General features: G+C 36.8%; 1 pseudogene; it reads right to left on the bottom strand.

The window, feature by feature from the left end:
* Positions 1 to 2,427: 2,427 nt before the first annotated feature.
* On the bottom strand, positions 2,428 to 18,327 carry LOC147381498 (phospholipase A1-IIdelta pseudogene; annotated as a pseudogene).
* Positions 18,328 to 18,773: the final 446 nt, after the last annotated feature.

The following is an 18,773-nucleotide window of genomic DNA, read 5'->3' as shown; positions in this document are numbered from 1 at the left end:
TTCGTTTTTTTAGCAAGGACAAGTATGCCCTTATACTTAAAAGGATATTACCTCTTATACCCCTTGGCTAAGTATATAATACCCCACAAATTAATAAACCACACCATGGCTAAATTATTTTGTCTTATATGGGTTAAAAGTTTTGGAATGAGTTGATTTTTGGTGAGGATGATCTCCTCATTAGTATATAAGCACCCCACAAATTAATAAACTCACACCATAGCTAAATTATTTTGTCTTATATGGGTTAAAAGTTTTAGAATAAGTTGATTTTTTGATGAGAATGATCTCTATAATGAGGAGATCATCCTCACCAAAAATCAATCCATCCTAAAACTTCTAACCCTATCAAAACAAGTTCAAGAACCGTAAATCGTCCCTTTTTTTTTTTTTTTGAAAACTATTTTTGATGGGTTGGAAGTTTCAAAATGGACTGATTTTTGGTGAGGATGATCTCTAGACTTCATAAACCATCCTCACTAAAATTTGCTCATTCCAAAAACTTTAGCCCACATAAATAATAAAAAAATGGCTATGGTGTGGGTTGTCCTTATTAATTCATAAGGTGCTTTTATAATTACGCATCCTTCATTTCTATCAAAAATTATTCATTCAAAATTAATTTCTTTTAATGTTGACATTATTATTTTTAATTTGGAATTTGTGGGCTTTTATAAATAGAAATTATTATTTATAAATTGAAGATTTGAGTATTATTTAAAAATAAATTGTATTTTTATTTTATAAGAAATAATATATTTTATTGTGTTTGATAAGAAATAGGCATTTGAAACATGTAAACAATGTATAATATGATTGTAAGGGTAACAAAGACAATTTATCAGCTTCAACAATGTGTAACAAACATGATTCAGCATCTAAACAAAAAACTTTTTCAGCACTAAATTCAGCACTTATAAGTTTCAGCGTTTAATACTATTCAGCACTTATTTTTTTTCAGTTTAACAAATAGCACCTTAGTCACACACTTATACGGATCATGTGAATTAGGAGTGTCAATGAATGGTCAAAAATTCGAATTTGAATTCAAAAAATAGGATATTATCTGAAAATTTTGATTCGAATTCGGATAGTTTTATATATTCAAATTCTTATTGGATATAGGTTCAGATATTAACATTTCGAATTCGATAATATCCGATTCGAAATAATATAATATATATTATTTATTTTATTTATTTATCATATACATAATATAATATATAATAGGTTTTTTTAATAATGATAAATCAGTTGGATAAGGAAAAATTGTGTGTTTTTTTTAATATACAAATTATTCGAATTCTAATTGGATATTATCTGATATTCGATAGGATAATCGGATTCGAATTTGAATAGAATTTTAGAATATCCGTTGAATTCGAATTCGAATTCGAATATTAGATAAAATTCCAGATTCGGATTCAGATATTACTGTATCCGAACTGATAAGCATCCGTTAACAACCCTAATGTGAATTAAGCGTTACATTTATTTTCTGGTTGGACATTTCATCTATTAAGAAAAACAGAATGAGAAGAAAAAAAAAAAAAAAGATGCAATGGCACAAAAAACGTAGAGATTTTTACGTGGCTCACTCAAGATTGAGGGACACCCATGGATCATATTGATTCAACTATAAAGAAAAAATTCGCACTTTCATATTTTTAACCTTTTCATTATCGAAAATAGAAATATATACTCTCTCAAAAAACCCTAACTAGGATTTTACATAATACCAATGAAATTACGAAAATACTTTGAGGAGTTTTCTTTCGAGACCTCTACCCCCCAAATCCCCGTCTTTCGGACATGGGGAGACTAGCCCCCATCCAACCCCCAGCCCCAACAAACTCAACGCTGGGGTCGATTGGTGAGCATTGTTTTAAATGATGACCAATACTTACTATGGGAAAACTGGAAAATTTGATAAGAAAATTCGATGGGCCATTGAAATTTGATGTTCCTTAGACTCAATGGCTTAGAGATTTCGAATTTCTCCCTTCATTTATTTGATGTTTTCGGTCCATAAAAAAAAAAACAATATTCAACAATGAAAATTAAGACCTCTTGTTCAGTCGAACAGAGGGCTTTTTCACATTGTGACTCCCTGCTGACCAGTACCATCAGTCTCCACAAACAATAACATCGTCATGGTCTCCTAAAATCAATGACTTGGGTTTCCATCAAGATTCAATTACCATGACAATGGGCTTATCAAAACTTGAATTTTGCCTTCCTAAAAAGAAAACTTGGGACCTTATTTGTTTTTTTTAATGAAAAGGAAAGGGTTGCTAAGGAAGACAACTTATACACAAGTGAGACAGCTTCCAAGGGAAAGAGAAATAAACGAAGAAAAGAAACAAACTAAACTAGGAGTTCCTAGTTTCCAATTATTCATGCTTAAATAAAGCCACGCGATAAAGATTAAAACTTAGGGACAGGGTAGTCCTCTTCAGATGCTGGGGCCTCAATCCATTCTCTATCTTCATTAATCACCATCCCTTTGTTCTCCTCAACCCCCCATGTTTTAGGAATCATGAACTCAACTTTAAGAAAATCAACTGCCTTGTTAACCAGACTAACACTCCTCTTTACCTTCAAGTCAAACTCACCATCCTTTCCATTCCAACCTGCAACAATATGTGGCAATGCTTGAAGGTCATGATACTCACCAGGAGCATACTCCATTAGGAGGGGGTGCATTGGTACCAAGTCAATCACATTCTTTGTGTGCAAGATTCGGAGGTTCGGGAATGAGTTGACCTTCTCCTTGAAGGCCTTGTTACCGACTTTTGGGCAACCAAAGACAAAAGCCGTTACCGGTATATCCGACAACCCATTTTCGACTACATCAAATGCACTTAGGACCGATAGAGCTCCACCGAGGCTGTGTCCCGTAAATATTATGCTTAGATTATCGTCTTTGTACCGTTCCACCAATTCTTTGATCTTTGTTTGAAGTTGGGTTCTCGCACTAGGTATGGTGATAGTCGGTGTTGGGTTATCAGAAGTGTAAATGCTGAACCAACCCTTCATGACCTTCAAGCTCTCTTTCGATGTCCTTTCTCCATTCAAGGGTTGTTATAGTACCACGCCATGTGACATATATTTCACGTCTCCCAGAGACTCTACTTACTTCATGGGATGTGACAGTGATCTATCCAACCCAATTGACTTCGGAATTGCAATTTTCAACCACGACCGTGGCATGAAGGTACGTATCGACGAAGTAGTCTGATGCTGATTGGATATGCACCTTCTCCAAGAATGATTTCTTGGAATAGCGACTGTTGCCATAGTATTTGAACTTTTGATCGCCAATGAATGTATGGCTGTTTGCTTGCTCCCTAGCAATTCTTCCCACGATGGTTCTCTTTTGTTCATCTCCATAACCACGATATATAGATGAAAATGACTTAGTTAACAGAAAGATTGATATTGATCCAAGCATACTAAGGACCTTATTTATAAGAAAAATGCTCGACTTGAAATGACACTCCAAGCGGCACTAGAGTGTGCACAAAACCATATACATTTTCTCAAGATATGGGCATTATACAATTGAGGACAATCAATGATTCTCTATACTGGATTCTTATTTCTAGTACGTTCTATCTATAAAAGAGGAGTTGACACCGTTCCACCGACACAGTTCATAATTGAAGTGATGATAAAGTGTGTGAGTGATGATACTAAAGATGAGTTGTGATAATCTGACTCCCTCACATACTTAATCGACTCCCCTAATGTGGGGGTGTGCCAAAACCATAGATTTCCTTTCATCGGGATATACAACCACACAGATTTTTGGGATGTGTAATTTTGTATCCATAGACATAAAGTCTATGGTTATAGCACACCCGACGTCAGGGAGTCGACTGAGGGGAAGTCCTATTATCACCACTCTACCAAAGATACTTCATTGTCATATTTCATTTTCAAAGGATTATGGTACTTCCGTAATTTTGTTGAACTGTCAAAACATTCCCAGGCAAATGCCAAGATTTATGGTTCTGCGCGAGGCAAATGATCTACGATTCTATGATGGGGGTGTTTGAAAGGAGGGTGTCATATTACCACGACCCTTAAGAAATTTAGTGTTGATGGCAAGGATGCATGGAAATATACGTTGGGAAGCATTGAATGTACTATCACAAATAAAATGGACAATGGGATGGAAAGCATCATACTGGATGCAATGGGAAGTACAATGTATTTTCACTTTTTCTCTTTGTTTTAAAGTCCCGTGACTACCCACTTCTCTTTCTGTTAAAATAAATGTTAATAAATGATGATTAATATTTATTTAAAATTGATTCAAATAAAATTAATTTGGTTTATTTTAAATTGATATTTGAAAGTTACTTTATGGTTGGTGTACTTTTTGTTAAAAGAAAAGTAAGTATTTTTTAAAAGAGCATTTCTATTGGTTGATAACTTTTCACATGGATTGGAATTTGTAAAAGTTCTTTTGGCTCCTTTTTTCAAATTTTTATAAATCCCACATTGCTTTTTAAAATGTTTTGGAGGGATTTTTAAACTATAAATAAGAACTTATTCTCAACTCTTTCTTCATTCCAAAGACTCTCTCCTTGAGAGCTCCTAATGGCTTCAAGCTATATGGAAATTTAATAATTCGTTTTTATTTTATATATATATATATATATATATAAAATAAGAAAGAAAGAAAGAGAGAGAGAGAGAGAAAAATTAATATTTAATAGGGCCGTCCAATTTTGGATAGGCACCAAGGCCGAACCGAAAGGTGTCGAAGGGGCTTAAGGGAGCTTAATGGATTCCTTGATCCGAATAGGTCCCTAGTGGTTCCAATGGGTTTCATACCTATTGAGATTCAAAAACCATTTACGAATGGGTGTGTTTTTAAAATTGATATATATTTATAGAGATTAATTCTGTTAAAATAACTAATTAAAATTTTTTCTACAAAAGAGGCATTCGTGTATCCGAGATTCTGTGTGACAGATTTTCTCAAAATAGTGCAAATTTTGAGGAAATATACAGTTGTGTTAGAACTGGGCTCTGTTGTATCCTAAAGACAAGTTCGCCAGCAACCCATTTGCATCTTCGTGTTTAATCGGAGTGTGGGGCGTCTGTTGTCTATAAGACAACGTAGATTACTACGTGCCTCAGAGCAATATAATTTAAGTTCAAGTTCTATTTTTTCTAACACTTTCTTCAGGACGTGGCCATGAATGCAATTGATGTGCATTTTAGAGAAATATTTTCTAGCAAATCACATTCTTTGGTTAAAGTTTAAACGAATTCACAAATTTCTTAGAAAATAATTTCATCGTTAGGGGTTGAAAAGTTCTAATAGCATTTTTTTAGACTAATGATAAAATGCCTCTCTAAAACTGATGCGGTTGACGTGGTATGTGCATAGAACCACAAATATTTTTCCTTGTGTATCCCGAAGAAAAAGATCTATGATTTTGTGCATTGTTATGTCAACCGCATCAGTTTATCGTGACTCTTATTATTATTATTATTACCCAACCCAAATGATAATATTCTTTTTCTTATATGAAAAAAGAAATTCCAAACAAACAGTTTTTCTCAAATCTAGTTTATCATTAATATTCTCTCTACTAGAAAAATGGGGATTTTGTTTTAAAGAAAAAAGAAAAGAAGGAGAAGCAGCACTAATACATTGGGGGTAGTCAAATTCAATGGCTGTGGTGGCTTACCCTGGACAAGTTTATAAATTATGACCCTTGGATAAGTGGACAAAAATCCAACACCTTTTCTTTAAGAATCCCAGGCTAGTTGTACATTCAATTATTTGTTTTTATTAATTTTTTCACATTTTTATAAAATGAATAACTATATTACGCCTCCCATTATATATTATATATATATATATATATATATATTATATATATATAAATATATATATATATATGGATTAGGATCCGTATACACATAAAGCTACTCATAAAGCTACAACGTGTTTTGTCTTATATGGGCAAAAATATTTGGAATGGGCTGCTTTTTTGTGAGGATGATCTCTATGGTGATGAGATCATCCTTGCAAAAAATCAGCCCATTATGAAGCTTCTAGCCCCATGTTTACAAGTGAAAATTTGTACCGTCCAATTATTGTCAATCATTTTTTATGGTATTAGAAGTTTTGGAATGGGATGATTTTTTGCAAGGACGGTCCCCTCACCCATAGAGATCATCCTCACAAAAAATCAACTTATTCCGAATCTTTTTGTAGCTTTATGAGTAGCTTTATGTGTCTACGGAACCCCACCCTATATATATATATGGTGGGGTTCCGTAGACACATAAAACGACTCATAAAGTTACAACATTTTTCTCTTATATGATTATAGAGGTTTGAAATGGGCTAATTTTTGTGAGGATGATCTCTATGGGAGGGACCATCCTTGCAAAAAATCATCCCATTCCAAAACTTCTAACCCCCATCAAAACTGATTTACAAAAATTGGACAGTCAAAAAATTTTTAACTTGTAAACATGGGGCTAGAAGTTTCATAATAGGCTGATTTTTGACAAGGATGATCTCCTCACCATAGAGATCATCCTCACAAAAAATCAGCCCATTCCAAACATTTTTGCCCATATAAGACAAAACACGTTGTTAGCTTTATGTGTATATGGGTCATAATCCATATATACATATATGTTGAATATTCTACTAGCCTGGCTTTGGATTTGGTATGGAATTTTAAATTTCACCTCCTATTGGGATATAATAGGGTGGTTGATGTCTGTGAGGCTATCCTCAATTATTTTCAGCATGGAATGCCACTCTTATTTTTGTTTTAATCTCAAATATTCGAACCCAGACATCTTAAAGTTTTAGGGTAATTTCTTGTATGTATAAAATATTTTAAATTTTTTTGTCTAATATATAGATTCTTTGTTTGCCTCCTCCCTTCTATCATTAGTCCAGTTCAATTGACTTTTTGTGAAAGGTAGGAAAATCTAGGATAAAATTCTCATAGCACGTGAAATGGTTAATTAAAAGCTTCTATTTAAAAAATCTTCCTAATTCTTATGTGTTAAGATAGACCTTCGGAAAGCTTTTGATTGTCTTAGGTGGTTGTTCCTGAAGTCAATCCTTTTCCAAATAGGTTGTTCGAATAGTTGGATAAATTGGATTATGGAATGTGTTTCTTAGGCCAAGTTTTCAGTTTTAATCAATAGGACAAGTTTCGCGTATTTTCCTAGAGGAAGAGGTCTTCGTCAGGGAGATCCCCTTCCCGTTACTTATTCACTTTGGTAATGGAAGCATTCTCTTGTTTACTTCAAGAGAAGGTAGAGGGAAACTTAATCCAAGTTTCTTCTATTTCAGTACTCCTGGGATTTCTCATCTTATTTTTGTGGATGATGTTTTTCTTTTTTTCACAAATGAAACCAATTGGCTTAATTAAATCTGAAAAGTCCTTAATCTTTTCCATCTAGTTTCTGAGCTCCAAGTTAATGATGGTATAAGTTTAATTTTCTTAACGGGTCTTGTGTTTAGGAAAATATTTCATTTGAAAAGGTTTAAAGAAGGTAGTCTTCTTGTCAAATACGTAGGTCTTCCACTCTTTTCTTCTCCGCTTAATCATTCTATGAGCTAACCTTTGGTGGGACAATTTAAAAGAAAATAGAAGGTTGGAGAGCAAGTTGTCTATTCTATGCGAGTCATTTAGAACTTATTATATCGGTCCTCTGGCTTTCAGATCTATTGATCGAGTTCCTTTAATATTCCCCATAGCACTCTCAAAAAATTGAAAATCTTTTCAGTAGATTCCTTTGTGTGTGTCTGGGGGGGGGGGGATGCTTCTCTTCATAGATCAATCCATTTGCTTAATTGGAAAAAATGTGCATCTCCTCTTGACTGGGGGGGTCTTGGCATTCAAAGATTGTAATAGAGTTGGTATGATGAAGTTCTTTTAGATTATGGTTGAAAACAAGACCCTATACATGGGCTAGGTGGATGAGGAAAAGATGTGGGGAAGACATTTGGAGTGCAGAAATTCCACAAAATGTTTCATGGTCTTGAAGGGAAATTATCATGGTCGAAGAAGATGCTATATATGTAAGAATTTTATCACGGTGCATCTATCTCATGTGGAAAGATCTTGAAGGTGAGCCTCTAATTTCCCAATTTGGAAAATAGTATAATCCATTCTTTGCAAAAGTCAAAGACTTTCTAGATGGGAATACTTGGCAGTTAAAGATGCCATTTAATACTAAAATGGAGGAAGTCTGTGATCTAGTCTATCAGTACCTTTAATCCCTGAACACTTAATAAATGATGGCCCTATTTGAATTGCTAGCCCAAACGGTAAATTCAGCTCTAAACATGCATTATAGGGTGAAACGAATGTAATAGACTGAGAAAATCAATTCTATTCTTTTCATATACCATTCAACAGTAGTTAAATACACATACGGGATAACAAACACTTGTTTGAGATCCTAAAATATAGGACAGTTTGAAATTGTTTCCTAATTCTAAGGAACAACTATTTTGAATGAATCCAAAAATAGAGAAACTAATGGGCTGTTACAATCCTATGACTTATGATATGCCCCTCAAAATGGAGCTCGAGAAAGAAGTCCAATCTTGGATTTGAGATCAAGAAAGCAGGCACGATGAAGAGGCTTGGTGAGTGCATCAGCAATTTGATCTTCTGAAGATACATGACCAACACAAAGGACACCATTTTGTACTTGATCCTTGATGAAGTGAAAATCGATGGCAACATGTTTCATTCGGGAGTGAAACACGGGATTGGAGCAGAGTTGGGTAGCACCAACATTGTCACAGTATAAGATGGGACAACAAAGTAGTTGAACACCAAGATCAGTTAGGACATAACAAAGCCAGTTGAGCTCAACAACTGCATTAGCTACTGACCTGTATTCAACTTCAGTGGAAGATCTTGCAATAGCTTTCTACTTCTTAGAACTCCAGGAGACTGGATTGCGCGACCAAGATAGATGACATAAGTACTGGTAGATGAAAAATCATCATTGTCACTTGCCCAATCTGCGTCTGAATAGGCGTGTAAGTTCAATGGGGATTGGCGATGTATTTGGAGGCCTTCATTAATAGTGCCACAGAGATAGCGTAATAGACGTTTAACAAAGCTCCAATGGTCGGTTGTTGGAGTATGCATGTACTGAGAGAGCTTGTTAACCACAAATGCAAGGTCTGGTAATGTAATCAAGAGATATTGAAGGCTGCCAACAATTGTCCTGTACTCTGTGGGATCAGACAAATGAGAGCCTGATTTTAACATCAGAGGTGGGCAACTTGGAATGGAAGTTAGCATGGGTTTGGCATCAGTTATATGAGTTCGAGCCAGAATATCCAAAATGTAACGCCTTTGAGATAAGTAAAATACCTTGCTGATTTGGGACTACCTCCACACCCAAGAAATAAGATAGCTGTCCAAGATCCTTAATTGAAAATCGATGAGCAAGAACATCAACAAAAGAGTCAATAATTTAATGTTGTCACCAGTGATTATTAAGTCATCCACATATACAAGTATATACATAATATGTCCAGTAGTAGTGAAAACAAATAGTGAGGTATCTGCATGAGAATTCTTAAAGCCAGAGTGAAGAAGGAAAGTGTGAAGTTCATGATACCATGTTCTAGGTGCTTGTTTGACGCCATAGATTGCCTTTTGAAGTTTGCAGACATAAGATGGATGATCTAGATCAACAAAACCTGGTGGTTGTTGCATGTAGACATTCTCGGAGAGGTGTCCTTGAAGAAAGGCGGTGTTGACATCAAGTTGGCGTAATGACCAACCCCGAGATACAACAAGGTTGAAGATAACACGAACTGTGGTTGGTTTACAACAGGGCTAAAAGTTTCTAGGTAATCGACTCCTGGCCTTTGATGAAATTCTTTTGCGACCAAACGTGCTTTGAACCTGTCAATAGAGCCATCAAAGTTATGTTTAATTCTAAAAATCCATTTACACCCAACTATATTCTGTGTAGAATCAGGTGCAACAAGTTCCCATGTTCCATTTCTAACTAAAGCATCACACTCATCAGACATGGCTTGACACCACTTTGGATCAATAAGGGCTTTAGTCACGATTGTTGGTTCAAGGTCGTTGGATTTTGAGAGTTGGGTATGAAGGTTCATCTTAGTTATTGGTTTATATGTGTTTTGGCTTGAGTGGTCATGAGTGAGTTGGAAGGGGAATGAGTTTTAGTTGGGTTAGGAGGTGTGACGTTGGATATGTAATGGTGGGGTTGGATGGTGAGGATGGCAAGGAAGTTGAATTGGGTGGGTGGGTTGGTTTGTGTTTGTTGATAGAACTTGCACTGGAGGGTCTGTTGGAATTGCACTTAGAGGTTGCTGAGGGACGATGACTTCAGATGGCATAGTGAGTGGCGGCTAGGAAGAGGGTGAGATAACTCTAATTGGTGCAGGAATCCAAGTGGCAATGGTGTTGGGATGAAGACTAGAGGATGGACTAGATAATGAGGAGTAGGGAAATTGAGATTCAACAAATTTGGCATGTCTGGAGATATAGATTTTTGAAAGGGTCAAGCAGGCAGTAGTATGCACTTTGAGTGAGAGAGTACCCAAGGAAAACACACGGCTTAGACCATGATTCAAGTTTGTGTGATGTATAAGGTTGGAGCCAAGGGTAGCATAAGCAACCAAAGACTCTTAATTTCGAGTAATTTGGTTCTGTCAGAGAAATATTTGTGGTAGGGTGAAGAGAGATTTAACGTGGGAGAGGGGCATTCTATTGATGAGGTAGATGGTTATGGCAAAGGCATAAGTCCAGTAGGAGAGGGGTAAAGAAACATGAGTGAGGAGGGCAAGGCCTGTTTCGACTATATGAAGGTCCCTTTTTCAAAGTAACCATTGTGTTCAGGTGTGTGAGGAGAAGTGGTGAGATGAGCGATACCATTGGTTGAAAGAAAGGTAGCAAGGGAGATGTACTCACCACCATTGTCAGAATAGAGGGTTTTGATGGTTGAATTGAAGTATTTTTCTACAATGGCTTTGAATCTTATGAAGACTTCTTCGACATCGGATTTGTTTTTGAGTGGGTAAAACCAGATATATTTAGTGAAGTAATCAATGAAAATTACATAATATTAAAGCCATTATGTGTGAAAATTGGAGAGGTCCATACATCTGAAAAATATGATTTCAAGAGGTTTAGTAGAGACAATTGTAGAGTTGGAGAAAGACAATTTGTGATTTTTATTGCAAAGACAAACATTACATGAGAAATCACAGGATAAAGAGGAACAAAGGCCTAAATGATTGCTAGAAATAATATGTTTGAGAATTGAAAAAGTAGGATGTCCTAATCTATGGTGCCAGTCGACGCAAGTGATCTTTATTGTGGAGAAGACAATCAAAGGGGAGGAGGTTGGCTACTCATAGACACCATCTTTAGTTCGTCCTTTCAATAGTGTTACCCCAGTTCGAAGTTCTTTCACAAGAAAAGTGGATGGTAAGAACTCTATGGAAACATTGTTAGAATAACAAAATTGTGATATAGAGATTAGATTATTTTTCATAGATGGAACACAGAAAGCATTGTTTAGTGTAAAGGTATTGTGAGGAGTTTTAAGAGAGGTGGAACCAGTGTAGGTGATGGGAAGATTGGAGCCATCTCCGATCATGATGTCATCAATGCCAATGTATGGAGCATGCATGAAGAGGTTTGCTCAAATCAGATGTGACATGGTGTGAGGCACCACTGTCCAAAAGCCAGGATGGCGTGGTGGAAGGATTGGTGGCAAGGTGAGCTTGTGGTTGCCATGGTGTGCTTGTTGGGAAGAGCTGGATGTGGGGGAAGTGTGAACTGGTACGAGGCAAAATGAAGGGCACCGTTTGACAGTGTGACCTTGACTCTTGCAAATTTGACAGTGACCAAGGTATGGTCTAGGAGGAGGACGAGGGCCATGTGATGAATGGGGTCCTGCATTGGTTGCAGCAGGTGGGAGATCGGTTGAGTTGAAGGATGGGTGCCAGTTGGTGGTGGTAGTACCTTGTGGTTGAGAAGAACGCCAATTTTTGTTGTTGGTACGGTATGTGGGATTTGTAGTAGCTGGAAAATGGTTGGGCTCGGGTGGGATTGTTTGAAGAAAGGCTTCAAAATTGAGGAGTTTTTCATGAAGTTCTTCAAAGGTGATAGAGGTATCTCTTGCTTGGACAGCGCGGACTAATTCTTTGTAATCATCACCGAGACCATCTAGGATTTTGTCTGTGCTTTCTTCTTCATCAATTGAGGATCCAAGAAGAGCAACATCATCTGCTCGAGTTTTGATAGTTTGCATAAACTCAATGATGCCAAGGGAGCCTTTGGTAGTGTTTTTTTAATTGGTTTTTTATTTGTTTGATGCAGCCACGAAGGGCTTGGCATAGATGTTGGCTAGAATTGTCCAGGCTTGTCTAGAGGTTTGGCTTGAGCTATGAAGGGAATAATGGTGGGGTAAGATGGAGCCAATGACAACGTTAAGGATCAACTGGTCTTGTTTGGTCCATAGAATGTAACTGGGATTGGGTCTGGCTGTATTGGACTGGATCAAGGAGGCTGGCGGACATGGTTTGGAGCCATCAATATAGCCAAAAAGGTCATAGCCAATGAAGAGTGTTTGGAACTGTAGTTTCCAGGAGAGGTAGTTGGTAGAGGTGATTTGAGAGGGGCCTGAGCAGCAACGTTGATGCTGATGAGAGTTTGGTGTGGTTCATTAGTGTTGAGGATGGTTGTAGGGTCAGATTCAATAGCCATGAGTGATGAAGAACAAGGGGAAAAAATTGGATCAACTTATACTACTTATGGTTGCTCTTACCATGATAAATTTGGGGGTCCAACTCAAAACCAATTGGCAATAAGTAGAGAGGCCCAAGATCCTATAAGGAGAGAGACAAGGCAGGCAATTTGTGTCCGATATGGGACTAAACTCAACACGCCCCCGCACGTGTGGGCCGGATTGGCCCAAAACACATGGAGATATGAATTGGGTGACAAGGAGAAGAGAAAGGCCCACTCTGATACCATGATAGACTGAGAAAATCAATTCTATTTCTTTTCATATACATTCAGCAGTAGTTAAATACACATACGGGATAACAAACACTTGTTTGAGGTCCTAAAATATAGGATAGTTTGAAACTGTTTCCTAACTCTAAGGAACAACTATTTTGAATGAATCCAAAAATAGAGAAACTAATGGGTTGTTACAATCTGTTACAATCTTATGACTTATGATAGAATGTGCATTGGTGGAAGATTATTTGGAACCACAAAAATGTTCCACGTTACTCTTTTATTACATGGCTTGCAATAAATAAGAAGCTAACAACGTGGGAGAAGCTTCAAAATGAGGCTTTTCATTTGCTTCTTGATGCATCTTATGTAAGAAGGCTTTGAAAAATAATTTTTGAGGGTTTTTCCTTTAGCGGGTGGATTTGGAAAAGGGTACTTAAAAAATTTGGGGTCTCCAGAGTGGGTATTGGTTCGGCATTGGATGAGATTCTAGCTTTGAAAAGAATCAGATTTCCAAGCAAATTTGTCTATCATGTGCTCTGTTTAAGTTTTTGGGTAGTTATTTTTCACATATGGAGAGAACGGAATGGAAGAATCTTTGATGAGATTGAGCTTTCTCGCTCTCTAAAATTTTGGACATTGTTGAAGAAGATATAAGGAACATATTTGATGGAGTGGTGATAAATGACGATAATTCTGTTGGAGAGAATGGGTAATGATTTCTATGAAAAGATAGAGAAGAAGATTGAATAAATTTCTGATTTCTGAATTAAATGTAATAGAAAATACTTAATCTAGAAGTAATGGTTGACGCATACAAGTGAGTGATTGAGACAGCTTCTCACCCGGAAAGGGAAACGAATGAAGAAAAGAGAAATAAACTAGTAAAGCAGCTGATTGAATACTAACCCATGGAACAACTAGCTTCCAATTAGTCAAACATAAAAGCAAAAGTACACAAAAGTACTCAAAACTCAGGGACAAGGAAGTCTTCTTTAGATGCTGGGGCCTCAATCCATTTTCCATCTTCATCAATCACCATCCCTTTGTTTTTCTCAACTAACCATGATTTAGGAATCATGCACTCTTTCTTAAGAAAATCAGTTTCCTTGTTAACTAAGCCAACACTTCTCTCGACCATAAACTGAAACTCTCCATCCTTTCCATTCCAACCCGCAATAATATGGAGCAAAGCTTCCAAGTTGTGCCAGTCTTCGGGTTTTGTCGAATCCTTCAAGTATGGTGACTTCCTAGAGTCCACAAAAACTTGAGGCCTGCAGGAACATATGCGACCTGAATGGGGTAGCCTGGTACCAAGTCTATCACATTCTTTGTGTGCAACATTCGGAGGTTCGGGAATGACTCGAATATTGCTATGATTAATTTCGAGGAAAATCGACTTCGTCATTAAATTCAAAAGGATCAGAATATATACATTAGCCTGTAAGTAAGTTCGAATTTGAATTCGGATGGAAAAGTTATAAAATTCTCGAATTTCGCATTAAGTGGGACCCAAAACAGTGGAATTTTGTTAGAGCGAGAATCGAAAAGATTTGATGACACCGTTAGATCCGTAGAAAAAAATTATTCGAAATGGTATATTCACTTGTCAATTTCCAAGTCCGAATAGTTAAGTTACGGTCGAAACTAGAAATAAGGGAGAAATTACAAGTATGCCCTTAGCTATGTTATAAAAGAAAAATCTGATTTTTCTTTATTTCATTTTTCTCTTCTTTTGTAAGAAACCCCAACGACAGTCACTTCTCCACCCTAGGATTTCGACGCATTCCCGTTAAGTTCTAGCCCGAACGAGGCCGAGTTGAACCTCGACGAAGAAGACAAAGTTATCGGCCACGTCGAGAGCTACAACTTCACCATCTTTACTTACCCATTCTTGTTCGTTTTCTCCATCCTCCATCAAAACCAGTCGGGTAGCTCGAGTAAAACTCTACACCTTCCATCCAAGGACTTTATCGAGTTAGGAGTTAGGTCTATACTTCATTATAGAGGAGAAGGAGAACGTCATTGTCGGATATCTTGCAAACCCTCGCTCATTTGGCATCCAAGTCAGCCCAACCTCGACTCTCGAGCCACCAACATTTATCATTGTGCGAGTTTATCATGTTCGACGTCCACAACCAAGTAAGAGACTTCCAATTCTTATTGGTAACTTTAGATTTATCAAATGTGCATTTAGGGTTTTGAAACAAAACTTATTGTTTGCATTTAAATCGTAGAAAGTTGTTGTTTGATTTCAAAATCATGGTAGAAATAGATGTTTTGATGATGTTTTATCAAATTTTAACTACGAACTCATGGGTGGGTCGAATGGTTCGAAGAATGGAAGAAGAAATCGAAAACTCGAAAGTTCGAGTGAGGTTCAGGCTGTATGCAGGTAGGGTCGGTGCCACCGGCACCTACCGAAGGCATTCTGTCGGTCCCACTTATTTCTATTTACTTTAAGTTCTTTAATGAAATTAAGGTTTTACCCCCCATTTCGGAACAATGAAAATGGTTTTAAGATCCAAATCTCAAAGGATCAAAATCCGAATTTTGGTTTCAAGAACAAAACGTAATTTTCGACGTTTTCGGCAAGTTTTCAAAATGTAATAACTTTGCGTTACTTTGAATTAGATTACAAAAACTATATGATGTCGAATCTCGTGATCGAGACTTTCATTTCGAAAAATCCATTTTCAATTTCGAGAACTTTGAAAAATTGAATTTCTAACACTTAACCAAATTTTCACCAGCTTTTACTACTTTGACCAACTTAGGCACCGTGTATCACGGGACCTTGTTTTTTAATAAACTTTGATGGTTTTCAATGAAAATACCAAAAGAATGACTTTGAAATATTGGAAATGGATGGTTGATTTGAAAATATGAAAAGTGAGAATGTTGAGAGAATGGGAAAATGGAATGAACGGTAAAATGTCAGAATCACACCCGAGGGGTGATGTCTACATTTTACATTGTATGTTGTGTGTAGGTTGGTGAAAGGATATCCAGGTTATTAATGAAAGGGTTGCATGTTTATTTTCGATTATGTTAGCGCGTGCGCTGAGTACTGTTGTTTATTTTTAGGCCGAGTGGCCACAGTTGCATGGTAGGAACTGGATATCCGTTCTCAACCCTGTTTTGTTAATTTCTCTTTTATTTTAAATGAAAAACAATATATATATGTAGCTATTTTGTGAGCTGTTAAAGGGTTTGTGAATGCCTGAAGGGATAGTGCGTCACATCATCCGGAGGGGTGCACTATCCTGGGATGTACGGTAGGGACCACCAAACTCATACGTGGTATGGGACGCGTATGAGAGTGGAGTCACAACTGGAATCCGGGTCCATTCCTTTCTTATCTTTACCAGTGAACGTGTATTGTAAAGGTGGTCGTATACGAGTGGAGTGTCATTTGGGAATCACATGCACGCCTGATAGGCATAGACGAAGATGATTAGTCAGTGATCACTAACAATCTAGTAGTAGTCAAACGTTCTGACACATCGAAAAAAGACCAATTGCTTACGGTCACGTCAAACGGTCAGCCTAAGCCGGATAAATGGTCCCGCAAGCGTGGTAGACACGACCAGCCACAAAATCAGGAACTACGATGTTATTGAGGAATATCATGTCCTGACTGGAGCGATCCAGTCGTGAATCCCAACTCTTTAATTCCAATACTCCACCATTTGTATTATGTATCTGTTGTTATATTTCGAATTATAAATGAGAAGCATGTCTATTATTTAAATATTGGCAATATTATTTGCATAAAATGGAAAATGTATAATGAGTATGGATGATTGATGCTATGTGTAATTTTTAAAACTGTTTAGTTGCTCATCCCTAGTTATATGTACCAGTTGATCGTATTTTATCTTGTAAAACCTTGCATGTATTAAAATGTTCAGTATGCTTTATTCGATCATGCTTAGGAATGGTTATTAGTAGGAATTGGTTGTGGACTTACTGGGTAACCATTGTTACTCACCCTTTCCTTCCTATTTTTTTTTAGTTTCAGCACTTGCAGTTATCGAGACAGGCGCAGAGTCAGTAATTGAGGAGCATCTGGTCGGTCAGATCGACGACCAGAGTCTTTTGCCTGGTGAGCACTAGGGCTACATCCCTTAGTGTTGTCAGTTTCCTCTAGGATGTATGTAGTTTTTGGATTGAGAGTTTAGGCCCATGTTAGAGTGAGAGTATTTTGTAAGCCTGTATATGGTTAAATCTTCCGCACTCTGATCTACTTACATGTTAGATGTAATTAGTCTTCCGCTGTTCATTTCCTGTATTTACAACTTTACATCAGGCTTTGTTATAAATTGTTTTATCAGGTTTGAGTTTTGTGAAACACTAACATAAACAGAGGAGACCATGCCGAAATTTTGAGGTGCCACCTAGTACCTTGAGGTTTGGCATTGGGATTTGTGTTAGCGTTTGGCGGGGCGCCACACTTGAAATATCGGCTTTTGCCATAGTATTTGGAGTTTTGATCTCCAACAAATGTATCGCGATTCGCCTGGCAGAATTCACCGCATTGAAGGATAAGTTTCCGAAGGTTTGGGTTTAGAGGTTCTAGCAAACCTTTCCACTGATTGCTCCCTAACAATTCTTCCCATGTTGGCTCCATAACAAAGATAGATGACTATGTATCCTTGTTCTTGCTGAGAGATCAAAATGTAAGTGAGATGAAATATGCTTATGGATGCAAGGTGATTTTACCTTTATTATAAAGATAGAAGAGCTGACACTGTTCTTGTACATAGAGGACAAGAAACACTGTTAGCTAGTCAGCTAGCTTAGTATGTATAATCTATAAGTGAGAAAAAACCAAAAGACCTTATTCAAGATTTTGAATTTTAAAAACAATGGTTGTTCCCGAGGAAATATCTGTCTATCTATCTATTAATCGATTTAGATCATTAAAAACTGGTGGGGTTGGTGATTTAATGGTAAGGACGGTAACATACATTGGAAATGTTAAATGTCCTGATAATTTGATAACAAATATGGGATGTAGAACATCATACTCGATGCCCTTAAGAAATACCATTTCTTTTCTCTTCTTTTCTTTCACTCCATTTTACAGAATGAAGTCCAGTTCCTCCTCACTTATTATTTAGGGAAATGTTGGAATGATACAAACGGAGACACAAAGATGACAAAAATGATGTGGTGGCACGCTCATAACCGTAGATGTTTTTTACTCATATCTTGTGGAAAAGTATTTACAGTAATGTGTGCGACACCACATCATTTTGTCACTTTGTATCTCCGTTTGTGGACTCCAACTCATTTATTTATACTTATAGGTGACCTCTTTAATTTACTCCCCACCGACAACTTCATCCAACTATTTATTTATAGATGGGAAACATGAGGAAAACGATTTCATGAGGCAATATACACGCAATTCAAGTGCATTTCATTCACTAGGCATTTTTAGAGAAAAAAATTAATTTCCTCAAAAATCATGTTTTAAGTTATTGTTTAAAATTATTTGACTTTCTCAAAAAATGATTTTTCATTTAAAGGGTTCAGATCACATGTAATTTTCACGAGTCATTCTAAGGAGACGATGGATCCCAACCCATCAAAAAATAGGGTTTAAAAAAAGGACTTTGTTAACGGGTGCCTAAAGGAACGTGTTAAAGTGCAATAAATACTCTTTGGAAATTGGATTTTGTACCCAAAATGCCCTTAAAAAATTTTATTTTACCAAAACACCCTCCAATT

Source organism: Akebia trifoliata, unplaced genomic scaffold (genome assembly GCF_017979445.1).
Source record: "Akebia trifoliata isolate Shusen 1 unplaced genomic scaffold, ASM1797944v1 Contig00390, whole genome shotgun sequence".
In the NCBI taxonomy this organism is placed as follows: Eukaryota; Viridiplantae; Streptophyta; class Magnoliopsida; order Ranunculales; family Lardizabalaceae; genus Akebia; species Akebia trifoliata.
This window is presented reverse-complemented; position numbering and strand designations above follow the sequence as displayed.